Raw genomic sequence first — 27,933 nt, 5'->3', positions numbered from 1 at the left:
AACGTTGTTTTCAAACCGTTTCTCTGCAAGTAAAGGAACATGCCCCAGCACAGTAAGTGGAATTTTTACTTTCAGTACCAGAATCGAACACGAAGTTTTTTTGTCGTTTCATTAGTCTAATATTCACATCGTAATGAATCAGACCTACATGTATATATTCTGAAGAAGTATTACTTTCCGGATCACTAGCATTATCGCTCGAACAAAGTATCAGAGAAAGTTTTACTTAAAAATTCGTGATGCACCATACAAAAGGTAAAAAAACATCTAACATGACAAAAGGCGAATGATAAACACAATCACACTATTCTATAATGGACACTTTATCAATTTTAAGTTTTGACAATTTCGTACGATAATTTTAACTATATCTTTCTCTAAATACGTTTGGTATAAGTATGTCTCCGGTCAACGATGTGTTAAAGGTCTAAAACAATAAATGAAAAATTAAATAAAAATGCGAAAGTCAAACAAAACGAGGCATAGAAGTTGTCTGGGAGCGTTTCGCGCAACGACGTGTTGCCGACCGATAAATTAGATTCCGAAATGAGTCGTAAAACGAAGCTGCGGTTTTACGAGGTTCGTCGAAACAGGACGCGCTGTGCTTTGGTGCAGGTTTACAAATACGTGGATCAATTCCAGGTTTATCGTCCAGCAGCGGCGATTGGCCGACTCCCTATGTTGCATCTACACGTAAAACGCAGTTACGTGTATGATCACACACGTGTATGTACATCGTATATAAACGTATATCATATACATAATGCACATAGATTCTATATTCCGGCTGTGTACCGCTATAATAATTCAGTCTCGAACGTCACTCTCTCCGCAGTGACCGCAACCTGCAGAGCCGACGAAACACGAGCAAATCAACTGTCCTGGCTATTTTCCGCCTAGTTACGTAAATTAATACTAGTAACGATACTGAAATTATTGTTTCATCGAGACATATGTATAGTTGATGTGAGAGATTCTGAGCCTATCAACGATCGATGCTTTTATGTTTTGGGAATATTCGTCGGTTTTAGGCTGCAAAAATGTACGATTAGTTGGAAATTTGATAATCGTACTTTGGGGAATTCTATAATGTTCTATAGTGACATGTAATTGCGTAAGTTGCGAATAACGGAGGAAATATAGGAAAATTCCTAGCTTATTAGTACGTCCAACTAATTCAATTACGAAAACTATCTTTCTTTGTGTTTAAGAAATTAAATTAAATTTACGACTTAACCTAATAATTATAAAATCTCAAAAGTATAATCCAAGAATTCTAGATACAAAAGCTCCTGATTCCAGAGAGTAATAAATTTGTTAAATCGAAATTTCGATATATGTTTTAATGTTTTTCCATTTATTAGACGATAAATTGAATCAAGATTTAAAGAAACATCTACTATTTGTAAGGCGATTAGTACAACCAGTGGAGCTATTTAAAATTGTCAACGAAATCTTTCTGTCTAAAACCTAACTTCTAAAATGGCTGCCACCTACAACTCTGTCAGCTTGATAAATGCGGCTGTCCTTGCTTATTATAGAACTGAAAATTTGAAATAAGAAACGAAATAGAAGCGAAACTGTAAAACGAAGGCTAGTGTACTTTTAAGAACCACAAACAAGAAAAGCGAATTAACGTTATTAATAAAATTTTACAAGTTACAAATTGGCCAATTGTAGTAACTTGACATTTTTAGGTTATGTACAACAGTAATCATAAATAGTTATTCAAAAAATATTCATTAATTACCTCTTCTTAATTACTGATTTTCTCATCGATGTTAATAATATTAATAATACTTCTATTATTATTATACTGTACTATTACTATATTATTAATATTGCATATTATGCAATATATATTACATGCAATATATATTACATAATAAATAAACTGCGGTTTATGCATATTTGGAGAATTTAAGCTTCCAAAAATCTAGAGAATGTACATATATAATATGCAAAAATGTCTAAAATAGAGCATCTGCTAACTATGATATTTAGTAAATTAAACAATTTTCTATTTACACTTCAGTTCTTTAGCTATGTTTATAAAAATATAAAATTGCATAAACGTAATCTAATCCGCATATAATAATAAACAGACTTTATTGATCCAAATAATTTGCAATTTACACCAATGATATTGTCATGAACACTAATAGTAATAGTAGTATAGTAGTATAATTATATATTTATATAATTATATATGTTATATAATTTACATACTATATATCATATAATCTATATATAATAATAATATAAATAATATTATGATATAATGCATATATATCATGTAATTAAGTATATGGTAATAAATTAAAGTATATGACATATATTATTAATTAATAAAATAAATAATATTATTATATTATTTATATAACTATTATATATGATACATATGTAATATATGATATAATATATATATTATATTTATACATATTTTATACGAAAAAAAAACAAATTAAAGAAGAAAATGTTGAAGTTGTTCGATGTTTCGATAGCATGACCGTACTATTTTAATCGACGATAAATTTAGAGTATTACGCATAACATAGTTTAGTTATCAAGAACTCTTTACGTCAGTATTAAACATGATGACGAACTATTTTTTTCTCAGATAACGTTACTTTTAAGACGAATATATCTGCAGAATTAATCCATCATCGAACACGTCATTAATCTTCTTAGAAAATTAAAAATAGTGGTTTTGTGACGCCAATTGAATCTTGTGATAAATACTTCTTACTTTCTACAACTATGAACTTGATTCTCTTGATATCAACTATGTTTAAAATTGATAACATTACACAAAATAGTTTCTCTTTTAGCGCGAAATTCAATAAATATCTAGACTAACATTCAACTCTTTGCTGTCTAGACTCTTTTATTTTGATTTTGCGCGATAACTGAATATAATAGAAAACGTGCTGTAGGTAGTCAAATACTTTTGTGAGTCACTATATTCCAGGAAAGAAGTTTCACTGTGTGTAACACCTCGAAAAACCTTGATTATTTCGGTACTCTAAAAGATGCGGAGCTTCATGATAAACAAATCTTTCCTTTTCCACGTTCAACAAGGCAATCGAAACAAAAAAGAATTATTTCCCCATACGACCGTATCACAAAGCAGTTGGTTCTGGACGATGTGTAATTGCGATTACAGGCTTCTGATTACGAATTCACCGAGAAGGAGAATTTCGCGGTTGGTATATGCTACACATGTGCAAACTGAACAGCGCACGCACCGCAGTTACTAGCCGTGGCAGGATGGAAAACGGTGATCGCAACAGCGGCACGCAAAGTGAGCCGACAAAGGCGTCTTATCGCGGCTAATTTATATTTCAAAAGGTTACTGGTGCCATCGAAAGAACGTAGAAACTCCCGACGCTATTCCCAGAGAAATTCTATCCGCCAAAAGATTTATCAATGCCCGTAGCCGATTTCGCGAACATTTCCAACGAAATCGTCGACTCCACAATCAGTCTAACATCTTTTTCTCGATACCTATTATAAAATAACACAACACAACTTTAACCCTTAATACAACGACAGACGTAATATGTAATTGTAAATATCTGGTTCCTTCTGTCCGGAACTATTTTATCCTCGAATAGGGTAACGATAAGATTGTTCAAATGTGAATGAATGTACTTTCTCTCAGACAATTTTTCTTCTTTCTCTATTTTTTGCTGAGAAGCACTATATATTTCACGCGACTTACATAGCCCAAGTTTCTTACAATGGGCAACGTGTTAAGAGCAATCCCCAAAGAAAATCGCATTTATAATATAGTAAGTTTAAACTCTTTGAACAACTTTTCTCTATCCGAAGCAAAGACTCAATTATAGTTTACAGTACTATAAAACTAATGTTTAATAAATTTGGTAATATGGCAAAATCTTATTAAAGACGGCAAAAGTAAAACTCAACGATTATATAACGTTTATATAAAATTCTATTTTATTAATCTTTATTAATCTTTTATTAATCTCTAGAGTAGAAATCTATCAAAACAGTCCATTTAATCTCAACTAATTATAAATACATAAATCGTACCTTATTAATTTTTCGAGAAATAATCACGATCACAACGTCGCGAGTAAAAATCCAAAGAACCGTTCCGGAAACATTCTACTTCTTTCTAGAAACTGTCCTATCCACTAGAATCATAAAATGTTCGATTCCTCTTACAAAATTTTTCGAAACATAAAACAAGAAAAAAGAGAAACTGGGTATATAGAACGATTTATAAAAATAACAAAATAGGAAAAGAAAGAAATAAAATAAAAAGAAGAAAAAACTGCGCATCGAGTAAAAGCAAAGGGGAATCCGAGAGAGGCGCATTGATAGTGGAATTTTATAGAATCCGCAATGGTGAGTCATGGATGGAAACCGGTCTTAAAATGACGAACGTTCATCATTGTGAGGCGATCCTGACGTTAATTGCTTCGATCCTCAAGATCGATCGATTAACTTTAAGAACATTAACACATTGTACGCGTTTCACCAGATATTTCTATTACGATGAAACTAAAATGTTCAAATTGGATCGAGGAGATATGTGTTTTTCTGCTTTTCATTATTAATTACGTGTCGAAGAATCGGTAAATTAAGGCGAACGTTGTGAATTTGTAAATTAGGTACAAGATGGCGGAGGTTTTCAGCAATTTATGTGAAACTTTTTGTGCGAACGAATTGGATTGTGATATATGTAGCTGCTTGTTTAAATCGAAGATATAAAATCAAAACTTAAATTCAAGGTAAATGTCGTTCCTATAAGTTCAAAATTTAAGTTTAAAATGAGTATCATTTCTATAAGTTCAACATTTAAATTTAAAATAAATATCATTTTTATAAATTCAAAAATAGATAATATGTAGGTTTAACATATACAGATAATACTACTCGTAAATATATTTCTAAAACTTTTTTAGATATTATAAATTTCTTTATTAATTCTTTTATTCGTTTTATGTATATAAACATATATAAATAAAATTTCATATTCCACTATTTATAACTACATAAAAATAAATATAATTTATATAAATATATATACATACATATTGAGGCATTAAAGTCATTCTAACGAACAACATAACTTCTAGGAAGAAGTAAAATTTCTAAAACGGTTCTCTAGATTCTTCGTCGTAGCGTACGTTCGCCATAATAATTTCAAAAATCTGGCGGTATCGAGATATTAGCTACGAGAACTGTTTGAAATTGTAATAAGGTGTAAAGAATCATGATTTCGTTCGGTGTCTTGATTGAAATGAAATTATTTAGAGTCAAAAGACATGTCCATCGTTTTTTGATAAAATGTTTTCAATTCATGTGTGTTGTTATCGTTATCGTTATTAATGAATTTATTAAGAAGTATTTGGTAGAACAAATGAATATGTTCTAATTTTTAATGTGAAACAGCAATGTTAATTAATATCAATTGCAAAAGTTAATGAGCTCATTGAATATTTCTTTAGTTGGAATAAAAAAATTCCGAAAGAAACTGAAGTTTTAAATTGCACATTTATAAAAAGATAATTATACATTGAATAATGTATATTAATTATATTTCTTTGGGTATTTTATTTCAAGATATTCGAACATCGCAATTCAAAAACAATTCGTATAAAGGAATGGATCTAAGAAATGAATTTAATTACAAAGTTTTTATCGTATAAATGTCATGTAAATATGAATGAGACGAGGTCTTAAACGAAAATTTCATCTATTTGAAAATACTGTCATTTTTATTATGTTTACTGCAATCGAATCTTTATTATCTATTCTAAGCATTATAACTCCATAAATCACTACACAATTTTCCCAAATACCATATCTCTTTCTAACTCAGATAACATTTAACACATCATAAATACTCATTATCAACAAATAAGTACGATACATTTTCCCAAATTTCGATATATTTTCCAAGAAAGCTTCCCTGAACTTAAACATCGATCAATTCTCATCAGTGTTTTCATGAAGATGACGACAGCGCACAACTTCTACCAAGGAAGGATAGTTTACCTCGCGCGGATATCTTCCACGACACTATTGAATTTCTCATTCAGGATATCATGCATCATCTTTGAGCTTAAAAATTATCTCTTCGATCTTCCAGGATTTCCGTGCAACGCGTCTTGCACAATCTTCTCGAATCGTCATAAATCATGTCGACGGATTGCGTGGGCGACTATGAAACACGCTCTACCCCTCCAAGATGCATAGTAACATTTTACTGGATTTTTACGCACCGTCGCAATTCATCCGATAATGACATGGCCGGGTAAAAGTATAGGCGAGCCCCGAATCTCAAGAAAAACAGCTAAGATCTTCCAGCAGTGGAGTTTATAGTGTTAAGAGAGATTTAACAAACGAAAACGACTTAAGAAGAATTTGTACAAAAGTTAATGTTTTTTGAATTCGGAGCTAACAAATTTACTTTCCAGAAATCGATCGTTTATTTAGGAAAATAAACGACAATATAGGTTATAATATATAGCGCGCGAGTGACACGCATGTAATGTAAGGGCCAGGAATATGGTGGATGATTCAGATACGATTGTTTATTGCGAGGTGCACACATATCTGTTATTTCGAGTTATGAAGGATCAATTTGTACATGAAGGGATTAAAAGAATGCACAAGCGTTATGTTTATGATATGAGCTAATGAAATAACTCGATATACATTAAGCTTTAGAATTCGCTAAAAAATTGTATTAGAAATTTTATAAACATACGTATTAGCTTATTTCAACTAATCTTTCTCTTTTCTTTTTTTTTACCTTAAGCTATTTTGTTTAAGCTATTAGTAGATGGTTTTATCGAATTCTATGTCGCATAATATTATATTTATTCCAATTTCAAAAACCTTTAATTTAAAACTTAATATTTCGATTGAGTAACACAGAACAAAGATATCCCGAATTTTTCCCACAAATATCGATTTCAAAATAAATAAATTAAAAAATTGATAAATTTTGGAATTAATTTTCAACAAATTAAAAAATTAGTCAATTTTCGAATTAATTTTCAAGAGATCTAAGAATTAGAGAAAAATAAACAAAAAAAATAAATTAATTAATTAAAAAATTACTAAACATTCAAATTAATCTTTAATAAATGTAAAAATTAATAGATTTTTAAACGATGATACCATAGTCATATCTGCTGGATTGGTATTTGATATGCAACCAATAAAAAATGCGAATAGGTAATTTCATTTGGGAAGATTCGATGTAACGAGAGAGTACAAAAAGAAACGAACTCACTCATTACGCGTACATAATCTGGCATTCCGTGTGTCGAACGCATAAAGAACGCCTCTTAAAAGTGTGTTCGGGATGGTCAAAAAGTCTGCTTCATAGACTTCAAAATAGACTTACCTGAAACAAGAAAGGAAAGAATTCATTAGTTATTGTTTCATACAATAGAAAATTATATAAAAGAAATAAAAGCTAATCTTCATTAACAAACATTAGAGTAATCTTCCTTTGAAATTTATCTGATAACTTTAATCATTTATCCATTAATATTAAGTTATGATTCCAATACATTTCAGTTATAATGTTACAATAATGTCTCTATTAATAAAACATGGCTTTTCTTATATAGGTATTTCTTACAGTGTTGACAAAATTTCAATAATTTGGAATATCTTATTTTCAAGTCGTACAAAAATGTTGAATGTTAAAAGGAAAGTTTATAAAATTGAATAATAGATTATTAGTTATACACTAATAATTAACTTTCATATGACACTATTATAGCGTACAAGTGTATAATATTTAATTTGCTAAAATGAAATTAGTCAAATTTTAATTAGCAACTATATAAAATTAATTCTTAGGTACTCTGACAAATATAACTAACCATTTCTACGATTCATTATGTCATTTATAGAATATCTTTGTACATTTTTTCTTTAAATCGTAAATTTAATTAGTTCAATGACGGAGAATCCGGAAAATAATTCGAACGCGAAAGGAATCGCTAATAAAATTGGTCTTTCCGTTTTGCTTCAACGATGCACGATGCTTTTGAAAGGAAGGAGGGGAAAAGCCAGAGAGAAGGAAAACGTGATTATTTTCGATTCTTAGAAAACCAGGGTCTCAATGTTGGTGAACAGCCAGGCGTAGGCGATTGTGAGAAATAACGAAAAGGTGTATGTTACCTCCCTTCGAGTTGATGCTTTGTTTCATTAACCCTGCCTCGTGGATAAGACAGACAAAAAAGCAATACATTTGGCATGAAATTATATATAATAACATTTGTGAATACATATATTATAATTTAATCCTCAATTAATGCCGTTAGGTCATAAAATTAGATTCAGATTCAGAAAATTAGATTAATTAATTTTTAGATATTTCATTCTACATTTATTCTATAATTTATGTGATGAAAAGACGGGTGGTTTCGATGCATTTTAAAATGCACAGAATATGATATGTAAAAATATATAAAATACCTAAAGTAAAGTACTGTCTACTTTATTTAGTACCAGGCTCCACTTTATTTATTATACTTATAAAAATGCAAATTTCCATAAATATCCGCCAGTCTAACAGTAAGCATGATTAATAATATTAATGACATTTCAATAAATCTAATAGGGATAAGTATTGTAGTCATCTTTGACATGACAATAGTACTAGGAGCTTAAGTGAAACAAGTAAATTGTGTACCTATTTATTTGATAATTTTAGATTTTTGTAATAGTCCATACTATTAAAATTTATTAGAATTACATATAAATTAATACTATATAATATCTTTTTTACGTAATTAATGGCAAGCTTTTTTTTGTGTAATGTAAGTGATAGTCATTTAAACTCCGAAGAATTTTGGAAAGCTTATAACGTGATAATTCGTATTATAATTGTAAATTGTTCAACGATGTATAATGTATAATGTACTGTATGATATTTTCTCTATGAAGATTTAAATCACATCTATAAGAAATAAATTAATAAATACAAAAATTTTGCCCTATTATACATAAAAAAAACTGATTCTACAAATTTTCTTAATTTTTTAATTTCCCATAGTTTTAATGACACTCCTAAATGAATAATTGAAAAATACACTTTTTAAATTGTTTATATTAAAAAGGGGAAAGAATCGAGAGATAACGAAAACAAGCTATTAACTATCCTAGTTATTAGCAAATTCGTGAATGAATATACCAGTTACATGATATTCTTACAACACAGTTTTATCTATAGGCGATAATAGTGCGCAAGTATTGAAATAGTGAAACGTATCAGAGTTTATCATCAATCCATAAATACTGATCGTATTATATAATAATAATGGGAAAAGCATACGAAGGATAATAACAGTCAATTAAACGAAAGTGTAATTAATGCGATAATGAGTTTACTCAAACTTAATGGAACGTTAATTTTCCAATTTTCGAAAGAGATACATCAAAAATAATTATTTTATTCCGCTTGAACATGTATCGGAATCTAGCAACGGATAATACATATTCAGTTTTAATAAATCTTAAGTAATAGAAAGGAAATAGAATAGATTTATTATATTAGATAGATATTAGATGCGTCAAATTGCAATATTTTATTCCTATACTATCAAATTTTTGTAATCATAGAAAGTACGGAATACTTGCGATAATCACACAGAAATCGGCGCCCAAGTTTTGCAATTATGTGAAGGTGGACACAATTCTATTTCTGAAAGCTGAGATCTTAGTCGTGCCGAACATAGAAAAGGACAATATCAGTGAAAGAAGAAGAGGGATTGATAGTCGAGGCATTCGGTAAATATTTAAAGGCTCGCGATAAGCTGAAATCTTTAATTCAAAAATCAAACTTTCTCATTTTTTATTTGTGTTGAACGAAACTTTTACCAACATGTTTGTTACATTTTTCTGATTAAAATGACCAAACACAATATAATCTGGCGCATACTTGCTTACTTAATAAATGATAATTAAATACATATCAATAAGTAAATATATTATAAGTAAATTATATCGTGTTTGTTCTCGTTTTAATCAGAAAGATTTCACAAATACCTTAGTAAAAGTTCAATTTAACACTTAGCCAACCGTACGGGGAGATCTCCCCTCTGTGAAGGACATCGCTGCGTGACCGAAAGGGCAGACCTCCCTTTTTGACTTTAGCAAGGCGTTTTCTTCTTTTTTGTTGTTATTATCAGTTATTGTTTACCGGGAGTTGTTCCCAATTAATTGTGACACTTTTCTGCTTTTATAAAGTACAGTATATGATAAAATACACCAATTTAGTGGTATTAAAATTAATTAAAAAGTTACACTATCAGTTATGACTAAATAAAGTTATAATTGAACGATACCACACTGTAAAAAAATACTAAAATGCATTATAAATTTTTAATTTCACGTTCAAGTCGTCTTAATTATCTTTAGTCATCTTTAATGTTTTTAATTTTAACGACATTTTTTTATATTTTTAATATATACTTTTAATTTGATGTTTTGTATAAACGATATGTGAAATCGTTAAACAAAATCATTACTGCAGAATATAATTGACCACCTAAATAATTTTTAAACTTCTTTTGTTTTTCAAGTAGTGAATATTAGTCCTCGTTACTTGGGAAAATACACGGTGGACAGCGTAAGGTTGGTTTGTGCGGGCGCGGTGGACATCCTATAAGTTGGCTTGTCCAGTGCGGTGAGAAGCGTATAGCTCGCTGTAGCGCGCGCGGTTGTCTAAGTGTCAAGAAACGTTAAAAATAAAAAAAGTTTCGCCTTAGAATTAGTATCTAGATACATTGTCTCAGCGATATCTAACATTGGATCATGTTAAACTACTAGACCGCGGCGGGCCGTCGAACTTCGTAGTGCGTTGAGAGTTACCTCTCCCCTCCTTTCCGTAGCGCGGATGACGACGGTGCAAAAGGTTATTTTTCTACAATTAACGAATATTTCCCTACTAAAAATTATATGAAATCTATTATAGTCGGGATTAATTAATTAGTACATAATAAATGTAATAGTAAATGCATTAATTACTTTTGTAACTATAAATACAAGTACTTTCTGCAGCTGTGAATATAAAAAGAATGTAATTTTATCATGGTTACAGAAGTTCTCTATGATAAGCGTAGAAATACTTTCGTGAGCGACTACATGCCAAGCGATCTATCTTTTCTGTTTTAATTTTCTCTATCCTGCCACAATAATCCCCCGGCGCTGCTTATACATTACTTTGAGAGAAGATCTGGGCACGCAACTCCGGAGAGTGACGATCTTGTTCTAAAATAGAAATTTCAATATTTTTTATTAAATGCATTTACAATATGGTCCTCGATCGTTAATTTAATTAAAAATTTGGAGAATTACAACATTTGTCATAATATGATGTAAAAGATAAGAATACAATATAAAAATATAAAACATCTAGATATAGACTATCAACGAATCAATCGTGAAATTTTCCATCGGCAATCGGCGACTAAATTTGGTACGCGCTGTGTCCACGTCTGCATATCAACAGACGCACCGCGATGCAAATTTGCAACTCGTTGCGCAACCACGTTGGACGGTCGTAAAAATACAGTCAGACTATATGGATCGATGTGTAATCGATGAATCTAATAATGGCCGGGCACGATTATTCAAGATCGACGCCGGTGCACGCGCAAACCGATCGCGAAATCAACGCCGGCTGGGAAAGATATTTTCCCCTGGCTGGGTTTGGTTGAAGTTGGTTGGTGAACTGTTCGCAGTGGTAGGCGGCGAGCGTGGGTCTATCCGCCGCGATTTAAATATTTAACTCTGCTTAAACGTCAGCGAGCCAGCGCAACGCTGGCATTACTCGCGTGAGCAATAATTCCCGTCCGCGAGTAAACTCGCTTGGGAAAATCGAGCGACCGCGTGAACCATCCTCCCATCTACTTGTAACTGGCTGGCGGGAACGCGCTGGGAAAATTTCATTTTGTATGTTTGTTGCAAATAAAGTAATAAAGGAGAAAACAAAAAGAAGAGAAAATGGAGAAAATGTTCATTATTTGGGTTTATGTATATGATCCGGCTTTTTGACAGTAAACAGAAAATTTGATTTATTATTCTTTTTCCCCTCATTTAGTATAATTCATACTATTGGCATTAAAAGATTATACAATTGCTATGTATATATGAGGTACTGTACTATGGAATAACATATAATTCATTAAATATCTATTACAGTTGAGAACAGAAAATGAATATAAAATATTCACTCTGTTGATGATCGTGCACTACTTGGATTTGATGAAATTGATGACGCACCACATGTGTCTTAGAATGAAATCGTTATCAATTAGTAGTTAAGAAACTAAAAAAAATGTAACCATGTGAAAGGTAATAGCATAATGATATAATGATGAGATCTATAAAAATTCAAATTTCAGATTATTCTCACAAGAGAAAAATATTTTTATTGTAGTAGGTTCCAATATACATGCATACACTGGACGCACACATCCAGGCAAATATTTGAAATCATTTTCCCAATCGTAATAATATCCCAATTATTAATAATATTCTTTAATTTAATGAAATCGGCCATATGTATTTAGATCAACAAAGTCGGCTATATTAAATAACAAAATCCTAAGCTGATATTTCTGAAAATTATTGAGTTCAATGAAATGTATGATTTATAGCGTGTAATCTCACTTATCTAAATCTTTATTATCCAAATATTCTAACATAATATTATTAATAAGAGAACGAGATGTTTTATGTAGTTGTTATAATGCTTGTATAAAAGAGAATTGTAATTTAACGTCTGCCTTAGAAAAGCTTGGTCATTATCATTACTATAAGGGTCTAATGTTTTATAGCAATAATGCAAAGAGCCAAACAAAATGTATTTGTATCCCTATGTAGTCATATTACTCATAAAAAAGATAATATTGTTGAATTGATAGAGTAATACTTAATGTAGTTTAAAAAGTAGTAGATGTGAAATACATATATCTCCATGTGTTGAAATTAACCCAAATGGAAATATCGAAACACACATTATAAATATGATTTTCTAAAGTATTCCCCTCTTATATTAAAACTGTAATGTTACTTTGAAGTCGAAACAATTAAATAATCTAAGTGCTTAATTTTTAAACAGTTATACTTCTCGATAAGGGTAACTGCATCATTTTAATAGAAAATTGAAACTGTTACTGCTAAACAAACAATTTTGAATGAAGGAGACTGAATTAAATGCTTTGTAGAATAAATTAGATATTAATTTATTACAGAGATTTTTAATAATTTTACTGAATTATCCACAATTTGAAACATTCCTTCCAATGTATATACAATTACAATATTAATTTTTCATTACAATATTGTCTTATTAAATGAGTACTATTAAAATGTTTCAAATTCTTAGTATTAAATATTCCCTTAATATTCACAATTTTTTGCACATTTTCATACAATAATCTTTACTTAACAATTTCTGCCTTAATTTTTTTCTTCTAATATTTCTTATATAAAATTCCCCAACATTTGATAAAGAAGAAATAAATATTCTGCATTCTTCAAATATTCCAAGTTGAAATTCAATATAGAATTAGAAATGATTTTATGTCCAGATAAAATAATTGAAGAAAATATAGAATTAAACTTTACAAACATTATCTAACGGAAGAAAGCTAGCAATTGTCACAACGTATAATTCATCTACCCACAATTACTTGAGATTAAATGGATTGTTCTCTTGAGATATGAATTATTTCCTCTATCAAAGTGCCTCTTGGAAAGATCATATAAAATCTAGTTCGAATTTTAATATTGTTCAAAACCCCTTCACGAAAATAAGCTCTTTCAAAACAAAGACTTTCAATATATATTTATGTATAACATGCCAAAAAATTGGAATTACTTTCCCAACTGTACCAATATTGCACTACCTAATGTTATCGCTAATTTTATTATTAGTCTGAAAGTAATGCCAAAGACATTAATGATATTAGGTTATTCCAAAAGTTTCTTTCATTTTATAAGGAAATAATACATGCAAAACATTTTTTGTTTTATATTATTTTATTCCAATAGAACAAAATGGATCATACATAATTCAATACAATAATATAAAACAAAAAATATTGTGCATCTATTATTTCCTTATAAAACGAAAGAAACTTCTGGGACAATCTAATATAATAATTTCCCTTAATTCGATAGATCTTGCGACAAAAAGTTTTCGGTGATAACAAACACCTAAGCTGATTCCTTTTTCAATTCTTAGATGTTGTAAAACATCTAGTGTAAAACATACACTGTGTAAAACACACAAACTGTTGTGAATTTTGTATGTTTTACTGTTGTAAAACATACAAATTTTCATATATTCTTACTATATAAAAGATATGTAAAATATGCATCAGTATAGACCTGGATATATGTATAATATAAAATATCTTTGTTCACTAAGAAGAAAGAAAGAAAAATATTAATAGTTAATATAATTTTTTATGATCTTCTACAAAAATTTTTATATATCTATTAGTATGAAAAAATATAAAACAAGTATTAGTAGAAACGAAGTTACGAATTTTTGGAATTCAAAAATCTTTATGATAAGAAATATTCTTGCTTACTAAGCAAAAAAGACAAAATTATTTAGCATTTTGCAAATGTGTATTGATGATTTACTAACCGAGCAACGCCGGCTTAAGGCTAATATGTATTTAGAATGTAGGCGTTGCTATTAAAATTTGTAAAATTGCCAATAGCTTACGTGACAGCAAAGCTTCTTCGAATCGATAACTGCCTTGAAACGTTCTGTCCTTTAAGCTATTTTAAATAAACAATTCTATATCTGTAGCCCATTTCCTGCTAAATATCTTTTCTTCCTAAATATATTACGTATTGAAACGTATCAAAATAGCCCAATATAAATACATTCAAACTTTGAGCAATACTCATGCTACAATCATATACATGATATATATTGCTGGAAAAAGAATCGTTGAACCATTTCAATAGATTGTTACGAAATTTAGTAACTTAAAACAAACATGTATTGTTTAATAATTATTCATTTGTTAATTTTCTTAAATTTCATAATTGATCATTCATGTTATAATTCATTATTCTTAAACATCAGTATGATACAAATAAGTAATTATTTAGTATTACAAGTAAGTAACTATTTATAGCGAAGCATAAGATTTCAGTTATTATAAAACAGATAACAACATTGATTCTATGACCGCTTTTTAGTCGATATAAAATAACAAATTATTTATAACAATGATATGAGAATCGATATAGGAACTGTAAGCAGAACAGAAATTTCAGTTTCTTATAACAGTTTCAGTCTCTTCTAGCCCTACAAAACATAAGAAATATATATTTAAATCCTATATTACTACAAGAAATTAGAAGAACAATTTTGTATAACGGAATTAACAGACTAAATTCAAAATTTTCTATCTTCTGAATTCCTCTGGAACCAAATTCCTTTTACGTATCTGGACTGCTTCGTTAACCATCAGGAGACAGATTAGAGAGGTGAAGAGGACCGACCGGAAACGAGATAATCGAAATTGTATGCGCGCCAAGAAGTCGGGCCAGGACGACCGACTTTGCGTAGAAAGCAAAATGCGCTCGAATCACCACGCATCCGGGCTCGAACCACTTGCCAAAGTCCCCACCATTGTGGAAACTTCATTCATGGTTCGCCTCCTGCAGGTGCGCGCGCTTATTAAGTCACTACCAACGGACGTAACGCGTAAAAATTAAATATCAGCCTCTGATGCTTGTTTCTGTAACAATCTCCTAAAATTATTATTGAAATACGCGTCAATTTTCAGGATTATGTGTCTTCTGATTGTGTTTTGGAATGTATTTGTGAAATTGAATCCATTGATCTCTTATTGATTTTCACCCACAGTCAATTACAAAAGTCTACATACGATATAAAATGTCTTATCAAAAACGTTAGATCTATGAATTTTGATGATATATCAAAACACATATTGTTAAAATGTAATACAATTTATTCACTCTCAGCTTTGTTAAAAAAAAAAGAAATAGAAAAATATAAAATACAATGTAACAAAAATTATATAAACCTATTATATCTACATGTAATGACAAAATTAGATTTAATATTATATTAATATGTTATAGATCTTCCGTACATAAGCACTGATAACATTTGTCGTTTCTCATGTAATTTTATCCTGAGATTTTTGTAAGTCAAACGTTTGAATTTTCTAAATTCCTTTTAGAAATACGTCGATCATAATTTTATCCATATGTACTGTGTATAAATAATTGTTTAACAAAGTCTTTAATTTCTTTGATATACTTTGATATACTTTGATGTATATCTGATTTCTCAGATATACAAAATTAGATAGATGTACATAGGCTTTTGTAACTGACTGTATTTGAACTACTTAGACGCTTATAATAATTAGAGATTTCAAGATCAGATTCCGTACGTTCAAATTAGTACAAGTATTGCTTTACATGAAGGATTTATTGCTTTAAATAGTGAAATGAAAGAAATACAACATGTAGGAAATTGAAGAAAAGGAAATTAGTATTCTACGTAATAGGCTACTTGGTAATAAAATTTTAGATTTGAGTAGAGAAATAATCATCTTTCATTATAACGTAATTGTAACATAATTGTAAAATGTGCACTTTTTTCATTACGAAATCTTACGAATTTTGTAATATATTATGTTACGTTGAACTATACTCTATTTATATCTTAAACAACTTTTAGATTTGGTTTTCTCATATATAATAAATACTTCAAAGAATGAAAATGCCTCCAAGTTATTGCAGTTTTTTTATAAATTTTGCGAGATCCTTCCCCCTTTTTGGCTAAATCTTAATTTTCTCTATATCTCCTATATCGCAAAATCTATGAATCTACGCACTATAAAAGATTTCCTTCCACCATATTTCTTTTATTCTATATTGGACGTAGAGATACATATAAAGGTAGAGAGCGTGAGCGAGCTGACAAAGCGATAGAGGAACAGAAAGAGAACTCTGCATAGAAGCTTCTTGTGTTTTTGTCTAATAATCCATGCACATTCGTCTAGTAGATATGTAAGTGTAACTCCCATCAACGAGTGGTGTCAGTGTGCATGCCTGATTAGACAAGGACAGAAAACGTCTCTATGCAGTGTTCTCTTTCTATTCCTATATGACATCCACTTACACCGTCTTACGTGGTAGTATATGACTCGCGTACTCTATCTTTACATCTCTATAGTACTAAGACGACAGGAAATCTAAAGATTTTTCTAGCAATAATAAAGATACTCTATTAGAAGAGGCTTAGCGTATAATTACCTCATTTAACGTAATACCCGTAATAATTACCAGTTCCAAGATATTCGTCTTGAAAGAGTATCATTTATCTGAAATAAATAATTCATTATTTAATAAATTTAAGATAAATGATATCTGTATTTAGCGCTTTCTTTTAATGTATATGTAAATATTCCTTTTCCTTTTTTATATATACCTGTAGGTAATATAAAACAACACTTTCTCTCTCTAATTACTCATAAATAATAGTTATAGTTACTATCTGTTTCACTAGGCTGCGGCAAGTTTAATTAACTCATTCTAGCTAATAATAATTTTACGCCTGCAATTTTTGAGCAGGAAAATGATTAAAACAGTAAAGTAACTACTTCTAGTATGAATATATAAAATTATTTAAATACTACTATAAGAATAAATAGGCTTCTATATAATGTACGAGATATATATATATAGAACTCAAACTATAATACGTTTCTATCATTGTACACTGATATATTGAAAATAGTGGTACAAACCGAAGAGTGATGGTTCTTGCGCAAATGTAAGTCAGAAATATAAAATGACGATTTTTAATACGAGGCTTCTTTCCCGAGAACATCGGATTTGGAATTTCTCTAATTGTAAATATAATATGTGTACATATTAGACTATTCTCTGATTGGATAAACAACAGGATATTATTCTATACTTGAAAATAAATTGAAAATGTAGAACAAAATTATTTCATTTAAAGATTCATTTTCGAGAAACGGAATATGTAGATTTCTAAGTTTCTAAATTTATAATTATATAATTACATTTCTTCTATTTTATATTATTAAAATATATTACTTTAACGATACACATTTTTTAAAAATTTAACACAAATCAAATTATTACGAATGAGAAGGCTTTCGCAAAGGACCTTGTAATGGATTCAAATTAAAAATTATCGCAACTAATTGAATCAAGTCATATTTTTCATTGAAATGAATTTATTCGTTATTTGGATTTCCAATATTAACAATAAAATACTAGTGACCAGACTACAAATGTTTAATCAAATTCATATTGTTATGCGCGTGAAATTGAGAGATAGGTTCTAAATAATGATTTGTTTCAATGATTACATATTATAGCGTGTACGTTATTTTTCATATTTCATATATTTTTGCATTTTTCTTAGAATTATTTTGTGTCCTACCTTTTTAACATTGTTACATTTTATTCAAATACACTATTGAATTCCTCAAAACACTCTACTATAGTGTATTAGAGAGATTAATACAAATTAATACGACTCTGCATATTTTATTAAGGATTCAAATGTAACTTTAAAAGAATGTCAAAAATTGAGAGTTTCAATTGCTTTCCTATTTAATACTTTTCAAGAAGTATTTTTTATTAACCAATTTACTTCTGATTCTTATCGATTATCACACTCAAGGATTAACAAAATATGGTTTTTGTTATATTTATATATGTACTTATGTGTTAGTATCGTGTCACCCCATTCGTTATAGCATCAATATACAAAAGCATTATGCTAACTATATAAAAAGATTCAGTACTTAAAGAAAGAATTTCCATTTCGAGAAACAATCCACAAACATAGAAAAGTCGTAAATCACTAATGAAAGTTATTGTACTTAGTAGTACTTACTTTATTATTTATTGTACTTAGTAGTAGTAGTACTTACTTTAAAGTTATTGTACTTGTAATTATTAGTACCAATTCTCGTGCAGATACATATATTTACAAACAAAACTGGGCAAATACCACCAAAACAGAGATTTACTTTATCCTTTAAATACTATATATACTTTTACACATTATGGTAATTTCTTCACAAATGTATAATTATTAATACTGTGTTTCATAAGTTTAAGCGATTTAAGAAATGCTTTTCGACTCGAAAAACAATCCACTTGCATTGAAACAGCTGAAGAAAATTCATCTACATGCCTAATTCTCCCTCCCTTAACCTAACTCTAAAACCAAAACGCCAAGGATAGCGAAATAGAAAAGTAGAAAACAGAGAAGAGACTGCTCGATCCAAACCTAACATTCCCAAAACGTTCTTCAGGATGCATTAAAGCCTCAGAGGGAAGATCACGAGAGAGTTCGTCGAGGAAATCCGAAAAAGCACGAGAAAGAGAGATAGACAACTCAGAGGCGTGCTTCGACTGCGAGTACTTTCTTCGCGTGAAACTGCACAAACCTCTCGCTCGAAACGAACACTCGACTATTTTAACCGTGAAATAACTCAGTCGAGGGTTCAGCCAGGAGGGTTCCGAGTGGAAAAGAGAAAAAGAGAACGAACGAAAGAGGAAAGAGGGAAGAGGGAAGAGGAGAAGAGCGACTGTGGCATGATATGTAGGTCCTAAAGATAGAGCACCCGAAACAACCATAAACCTTTTTATTCCAGTTGCCCTGTCCGACGATGCTTTCTCTTGTACACGATTCGCTCCTCCTCTCCTCCACGTGTAATGTTACTTTTTATCGCGGAAAGAAGATTTTTCCGAAGATTACGCCGCCGCCCTGAGAGGAACACGGTTTTTAATTTGCTGGATGGTACCAACTCGCTTGATTTCGTGATAAGGTCCTAATCCGGAAATGTATAGTCGATCTTTTTTTCCCTTTTTACTGTTTCTTATTTCATTTTTTTACTGTTCCCTTGTCTTTCCTCTTCATTTTTCATCCATTTTTACTGTTCTATTTTTCTCCTCTTATAGGGTTGAGGTGATTGTCTTAACACGTTAATTGAACTATTTTTTTATCAGAGCAATGAAAACTAACTATCAAATAATATCTTCAGGTTATAAATAAACACAGTAACATATGTTAGATTACTAAAAATTTCATTTTGCATTTTACATTATCCACGAGAAAGATTAGCAATTAAATTAGATTAAATTAAAAATTTCAAAATTAAGCAATTTAACCTTAAATAGTTATAGTTCACAATGGCATAACAGTTTATGAATAATTCAGGGGGAACTTTTAAGACAGACTTGTAAAAATTTGTGAGACATCTTTCATAGATGCAACATATTTTTAATAAACTATGAATAGGTTTAAGAACGTATTAATAAATGTTCTATTAAATGTTGGACCAATTTAGAACAGACAAATTTCAGTGAAAATGGATTCTCTGCACAAAATATAGGTAAAATTCAATGAAAAATTTAAAGCTTCTAATGCACCTTGATGATTGATTTGCAAATATCGTTCCAAATGTAGGTAATAGATAATAAATGGCATTTCGTAAACCGTAAATCGTAAGAAAGGTAGAGAATTAATAGATATTAAAGACAGAATTAAAATTACATTTCATGAATATAGTTTTCATGAATATAGCATTTGTTATATTTGTAACATTATTTGCAGCACAAATGTAATTAACATTTTAAAAGATTTAGTGTATAATTATAAAACAAATTGTATGTGTTGAATAACTTTTTGTTATTGGAGGAAGATAGGGTAAGCGATTGCTTTCATGATATTTGACATTATGTACTTTTTATATTAATCAGTGCATAGAAGTCAAATATTTAGGGTGTAGTAAATCTTATTGAGGTCTTAAAACCTAAAATATTCTTTTTTAGAAGAAATAGCATATTATTTAAATAAAAGCAATCAGAGGTAATAAAATTAATTTGAAACGTTTTCCTCTACTCTACGTAATTAACGAGTTACAAAAATATTTGTAAAATAAATTTATGTGGAACTATGTTGCCACAAAAGTTTCTTCCGTTTTATAAATCCATTATATTTGTTTCAATAGAACAAAACAAAAAATGTTGTGCATCTATTATTTCCTTATAGAACGAAAAAATCTGTTGGGATAATCTAAACTATATGTATGCATATAGCAGGACGTAAAAATGAAATGAAATTTAATTAGTCCGAGATTCCAGATATTTTAACTTCAAATTTACCTTTACTGTTTACAACATCATAATATTATTAGAATAAGAATTACGTTATGGTGTTAACTTCAATTTTAATTTAAAGCGCAATTTTCAACGTTCAACTTCTTATTGTAATATGAAACCATGTATCAAAATTCAATTAAAAATAACACAGAGTACACAGATTATATGAAAACGCTTAAAAAATGTCTTTTGAAAACAGGATACATACATCGTATTACGTTTAAAATGACTAACAGAGAAGAATATAATTTCAAAGAAGAATTCAAGTACATAAGAACAGAAAATAAAAGCCATTAGTAAGAGCTCGCAAAAATTATCAGATAAAAATCTAAACCCACGTAACTTATTGTTATATACTGTCTTAGAGAAACAGGCATCATAAAATTTTAACTCTGATAAATTACCTATTTTTACGTTAAAATTGTTATATTCTGTATTTGCATTATAAATATACTACCTATGTCATATCCGAAGAGGTTAATGAAAGAGTGAAAGTAAAAAATATAGTTGGAATAGGAGAAAATATATCAAATTATACTAAATATTCGAAATATATGGATTATAATATTTGTATTTAATTAAGTATTTAATGTTTTAAATAGTTTAATATTAAGCTTTCTTAGTATCTTAAACTAATATTTTTAATATTTTGAAAATGTAACACCTGGGTAAACTTATTTTGTTAGTAATAGCTAGACTGCAAATGTTTGTACTCATTAAGTATACAAATATATAAGTAAAGAACATACAAAATATGTCAGCAATATTTTTATTGAAAGTCTAGATTTTATCTAGACATTATCTAGATATTATCTGCGATACAATATTTAGCAAAAAATATTTAACCATACTTTTACAGTTATTCTGGTATGTATAGTTTGTGTTATGATAAATTACGATATTTATTGCAAACGTATCTTTAAAACAAAAATTAGTGTACAGCGTGAATAACTATAACATATAATAAATGTTAAATATGATTCCCCTGAGTATTGTGGTTTATTAATTTAATGGATAATTGGCAGCTTGAATAATGATCTTTGCGAAATACACACTTTCACTAAATATCTTATTATTTTCAGATTGTCTTCAAATTTGACCAGAACATATAATCATGACAGATGTGTCTCATAACAATGTTAACAAAATTTTAAGAAATTAAAAATTTGAATTTTTCATCTAGCATAATTTCAAAAATGGATCTTAACTAGAGAATTGGTTTATCAACCGTAAATTCTAACGTATATTATGCTTTCAATATTTTACATATTTTTCCGTTGTGTTTCGTAAATTCATAAAAATCTACAGTCTAGTAATAATAATTGTCTTATTGTTACTTTATCAGCAATAACACAACGTCTTTACATCAAAAATATCAAGTTAAATGGAAAGTATTCAATTCCACTGAAATGAGACTCATGATGACTACACAGAAAACTCATTTGCGAAAAGAAAATCCTTTGAGACGTTTCTGACTATTCGAAAGCGACCGTTCGAAAATAACGCCATTGAAATTACTCCATCGTTAAATTATCAGTACTACGGAACAACGATGAATGTTATCATCATTCGCATCTTCCAGAGATAGACGATCGTTTTTGCCCAGTTTTCCCTTCTACTTTGGGATTTCGCTGAGCCGACTTAATGCGTTTCGCGTGAATCAGCTGATTTTTCAGCAGACTATGATTTACGAAGCAATCGACCGTTCGAAAATTGATCAAACACGGCTCGAATCCCCTATCGGTCGTTTGAGATCCTATCGAACGATGCCGATCATGTTCTTTAAACTTTCCTTTGCCGAGGGTGAAAGTTCCTCCTGCAAAAACTACCATCGAAACCTTCAGCTCATGGAAACATTGGAGACTTTTTTTTCTCTTCTGATAGTTTTAATTCATGATGGCTTGAAGTTAGAAGAGATTATAGTAAAACAAGTCGTAAAGCTCAATAAGATATTAATTACTGGTATAGTATAAGTATAGTATAATAAGATATTAATTACAGATATAAGTATAGGCAAAATCATATTCTTATAAGTATGATTAAAATAAATACCCTACTCTACCCTATAATATATAGTAATCCTACCCTAGGTAGAAAATCTTTAGCCATTAAATATTACCTACAACAGATACTATACTAAAGATATTTTTGTTTGTTATGTGCATTCTATACATTTCTGTACCTTCAAATTTCCCATAAACGGATACATGCATAAATGCTAAAATTCTGCAGTTTACTTTATTTATGTTTGTTTCTTTTTTAAATAATGTTCCGTTTGCGAGATTTTTACACTGTTTTGATACTTAACAGGTTAAGGTAGAATATAATGATAGTTTCTCTGACTGACGTTACACGGGTGCGGCTACATGAGACCAAACGTCACCGAACGTTTAACGAGCGACAACTGTTCGCAGGTAAACGGTGTCATTAAAAAAGCAAGACGATTAACCTTTTCAAGAACGGCGCTGCTCGAGCGAGCATCAACGAAAAAGGAGGGAAATGATACTCGCTTGGTTGACCTATAATTAAATCGCTTCGACCAGCGACAATCTCGTTGTAACGAATATGCACCACAAATGTCGAATAGAATTTTCATGATAATAGCTGTTGTATTGATGTAAATGGACATTTCAAGTTAACAAATGTATTAAATAAGTATATACACTCCTGTCCAAAAGTTTCGGCACCTTTTTTGAACGAAACAACATTTTTCGTACATTTTTTTAAGGAATATTATAAATTTAGATTGTAAACTTTCACGATGATTATTAGATGACATATTTGTGATTCTTTGGGCACCGATCGAGTTGTTAATGATACGTTGCGCTTTGAAACTGTTTTTCAGGAGTGAAACTGAGCTGCACCGTTTACACCAAGACGGAACGAAGCGCAGCGTACTATTAAAAATACGATCGAAATTCGGAGAACTGCAAATATGTCAAATATTGAAATTATAACTCATTTTTAAATATGACTGCATAGTTACAATTTCAAAATTAATTACTGTTTCAATACTATAAAAGCATAACATCTTATGCTTATGAACAAAATATTTATTTACATATAATAGTCTTTTATTTTGAACCCCAATATGCCCCAAACTTATTTTAGGAATATGATAAAATTAGAAAAATGTCTGCAAAATTGTCAATACATAATTAAGCTCATCAATTTCAAAATAACACAAGTCCAGTTTTCGATACTATGCGAATTATCGATATAACTATCCTCAATTTGTTATTTGATCTATCTACCAATCTATTATCGAAAATAATATAAAATTCTCATCCCTTAGCTACTATTTTCTAACACAATGACATACATATTATAGGTTCACGAAATTAATTCAAGGGAAAAGCCAATTCTAATATTCAACCTGTAAAACAGGTTTACAATAATGAGATACCTCTAAAAACTGCAAAATATCAAGACACGAAGTAGTTGCCCATACCTTAAAAATTTTATACCAAAATATAACAAACACACTGAAAACCTACAAACAGTGATTAAGTTTGACACACATTTTTTTTTATTAAATATCATATTTGGAATAAACTAGTTGAAAGCATCATAATAAATTATTCAATGATTTTCAAAACAGTATAAGTTTTCGGTTTTGCGAATCTTTTTACCCTGCAATATTATGTTTTAACTAGTATTTCTGGGTTATAAGTAGCCACGATAATTTGAGTTAAGTTTGGATTAGGTTACTTAAAACTCTAAAATAAATTTTATACTTTGTATTTCCTAAAAATTATTTTATATTTTAGATGATAAATGTCATCGACAATAGATATCAGTGATATTTAAAAATAAATCTGACCTATTATTAATAAATATAACCTAAACTATTATAAATATTGATATCAATAACTAACTAAAAGTTAAAAATCCAAGGTACCAATTAAGAGTTGAAGATAAAATTAAGTGAACTAAGAAACTATACACAAAAAAAATTGACGTTCTTTAAATATCGATTGGCAAACTTTTGCTTTTTCAGATGGCTCCGATTCCGATTACTAATTTTATTACTTGATTTTTCTAGAGGCTCGAACAAATTCGAGAGTTATTACGAATGCGGAAAATATAACACAGAAAATAGTCGATAGGTATGTTTGTTTAAACGACTCTCGTTCTCTCCCCTTCGAGCATTCATGGTACGTAAAGTCCGGAAATTACGAATAAATTGTTATTAGCTTAAGCGGTAGAACGATACTTTATTGCTGACTAGTTTATCGTTTCGAGGGTTGCAATTTTTTAAGCTGTTTACGCGGGTCATTGGACTTTCATGTAAATTGATAGAAGTGTTTTAATTGCCTTGGAGTATGATAACTCTGTGATATAACGATCGAACTACGGGAAAATTGTCTCTACTGCAATAAAATTCTGATATACTATGTAATTTAAGGTAATTTACTGTATGATTTCTTTCAACAAAAAGATTAGTATATCGACATGATTACTGTCATAAAGAGACTTCTTGGTTCATTTTAGGAGCTGTTGAACTAAGTTGAGCTGTTTTAAGTATTTTAAAAAAATTTTAATGATATATAAATTATGCGGTATACCAACTTCTAATATGAAACTTGCAACACTATGTAGAAGTAATTCGAAGTAAAGTGACTTTGAAATTTTTATCTAAAAAAAAAAAGAAAAATTAAAATTCTAAGATATTTTTCTCATAACAATTAAAATTAGACATTAATTGTTTTGCATAATTCTTAACTATCAAATATTTTTCAACTCGTTCAATTCCATTCCTATATTTTCAACACATTCATTGTTCATTAAAATGATTAAGATGAAGGTACAGAAAAACATAAAAAGTAGTCTTGTGTACCTATATATGTAATTTATTTATTAGTTTATATGTACCTCTCATATATATTTTGATATATACATTTCAAGTATTACAAGTATATGACTGATGCTATTAATGTTCAAGAGAATATAAAATACATTAACATTTATTATTATGATTTAATCCCATTGGAAAACATATCTTTCATATGAACTTGCTTGATGATATACTGAATTTTGAAATTGTCTTTTTATAAAATATGATACAATTTTTGTTATTATGTTCTTCACTTATGACTTTCATATTCACCTCATTGTCCTCATCATAGTTCCAAAACCTGAGAACTATCCTGTTTTCGTGACCAGGTTTTCTGGACAGAGATAGAAAGAAAAAAAAACAATATCATATATAAGCAACGCCCTACAACGACTTAAATTTAAGTTACAATTGTAAACCTAAAAAATGTAATTGCGAGACAAATATTGCGTGGCTATGTCGTACCGTCACGTATCGGTACCACCTCCACAACCGAATTCATTGTTTATTATGGAAAACACACACATGTAATACACAAATACTGGTCAATAAACGCTATAGAAAAAAAAGTCCCAAAACCTGAAACATCTATGACAATGGGCGAAAACTTGCCTTAGAAAGAAAACACCTTTTATTAGTGATGGATTCAAGAAGTACTGGAAAGAAGTACCATGGGGCAGCACAGGAGAAAGGGAAGTAAGCGTTGCTCTTCATCGCTCACCACCACGCATTACTGTATTCTTTTATTCGTATATCCTGCCATTTTCGGCCAATACACGTTCTTATCTTTATGGTTGTTTTGGGTTTATCAGAAATAACTAACGTAACCGGCATCCCTTCCACGGGACTTCTCTTCATCTTCATAGATATTATACATCACAAAAAAGTACGAACATTGAATGATAGCTTTGAATCCCCTATAAATATTAAAAGAAAAAAAGAAATGGTAATTTTACGTAGACTCGAATTTAATTGCAACAAATTCAATTCCTCTACGAATATTTTGGCAAAAGCAAAAAACATTGCCAAATAGAGTCGATTACTGCTTAAACAAGTTCGAAACTTTACCAGCACTTTGCCAGAAATGCTCGTTTCGTTCAAAATCATTTTTCTCAACCATCGTTCTTAGATAGTTACAAGTGCAAATTTTGAAATAAAATATGGGAATCTTGTTTATCGTTTATAATTCTATAGAATTTTTCTATTGTAAAAAACCAATGAAACGGTAACGCCTTTCTGACTCTCGTGATTCAATTGTTACTTGCAAAGGATTTGATTCGTTAAAATATCAAAATTATAAGTAGATTTTCAGAACTTTCCGAGTACTCGTTCTGAGGTTCGAAACCAGTTCATGAAGATCGAATACTATACAAACACGATGATATTATATCTTGTAATTAGTATTCGAACCCTATGAAGCGAATCCTGGTTATTACGAATTTATAAATACATATTGATCTTAGTCCCATCACTATTCAGAACGAGAGAAATCCATAAAAATCGACGAAAACTGATCTCGGAAAAGAAAACTCTCTTTGCTCGATATACAGCAAAATGAAAAGGATGAGGTGGAGAAAAACGAGGTGGTACGAAGCAGTAACGTAAATGCGGACGAGTGACACGTGCCCGAAGAGTCATTATTCCATCAGCATGCCGGTTCGTCGACGAGTAGAGACGCACACGTGTTTACGTGTCATTACGCGCAAGTGCAGGCGGATGACGCGAAACGAAAGTCATAGGTCTGAAGTGGGAAATGGCCACGAAGAAACACGATGTGGCGAAAGCGATTGAGCGTTCTTCGCATTGAACGACCGGCCGGTGAAACAAAGATCTCCGTCTATTTACTCGCTGTAAAATTTGTGAACGCT

General features: G+C 29.9%; 1 protein-coding gene across 6 annotated transcripts in view; it reads right to left on the bottom strand.

Moving 5' to 3' along the window:
* Positions 1-27,933, bottom strand: part of LOC100646289 (protein scalloped) — a 340,073-nt gene that overhangs the window by 255,153 nt on the left and 56,987 nt on the right. Inside the window, exon 2 of one of the 6 annotated variants that reach the window (XM_048405341.1) lies at positions 17,332-17,399. The exons of the other annotated variants lie outside the window; for them this stretch is intronic. The gene's annotated coding sequence lies outside the window, so the exon portion shown is untranslated. The remainder of the gene's footprint in view (positions 1-17,331; positions 17,400-27,933) is intronic. 6 annotated transcript variants of the gene reach the window in all.

The sequence above is a fragment of the Bombus terrestris genome, chromosome 4 (genome assembly GCF_910591885.1).
Source record: "Bombus terrestris chromosome 4, iyBomTerr1.2, whole genome shotgun sequence".
Taxonomy (NCBI): Eukaryota; Metazoa; Arthropoda; class Insecta; order Hymenoptera; family Apidae; genus Bombus; species Bombus terrestris.
Note: the sequence above shows the minus strand (reverse complement) of the source record. Positions and strands in the feature narration are given on the sequence as shown.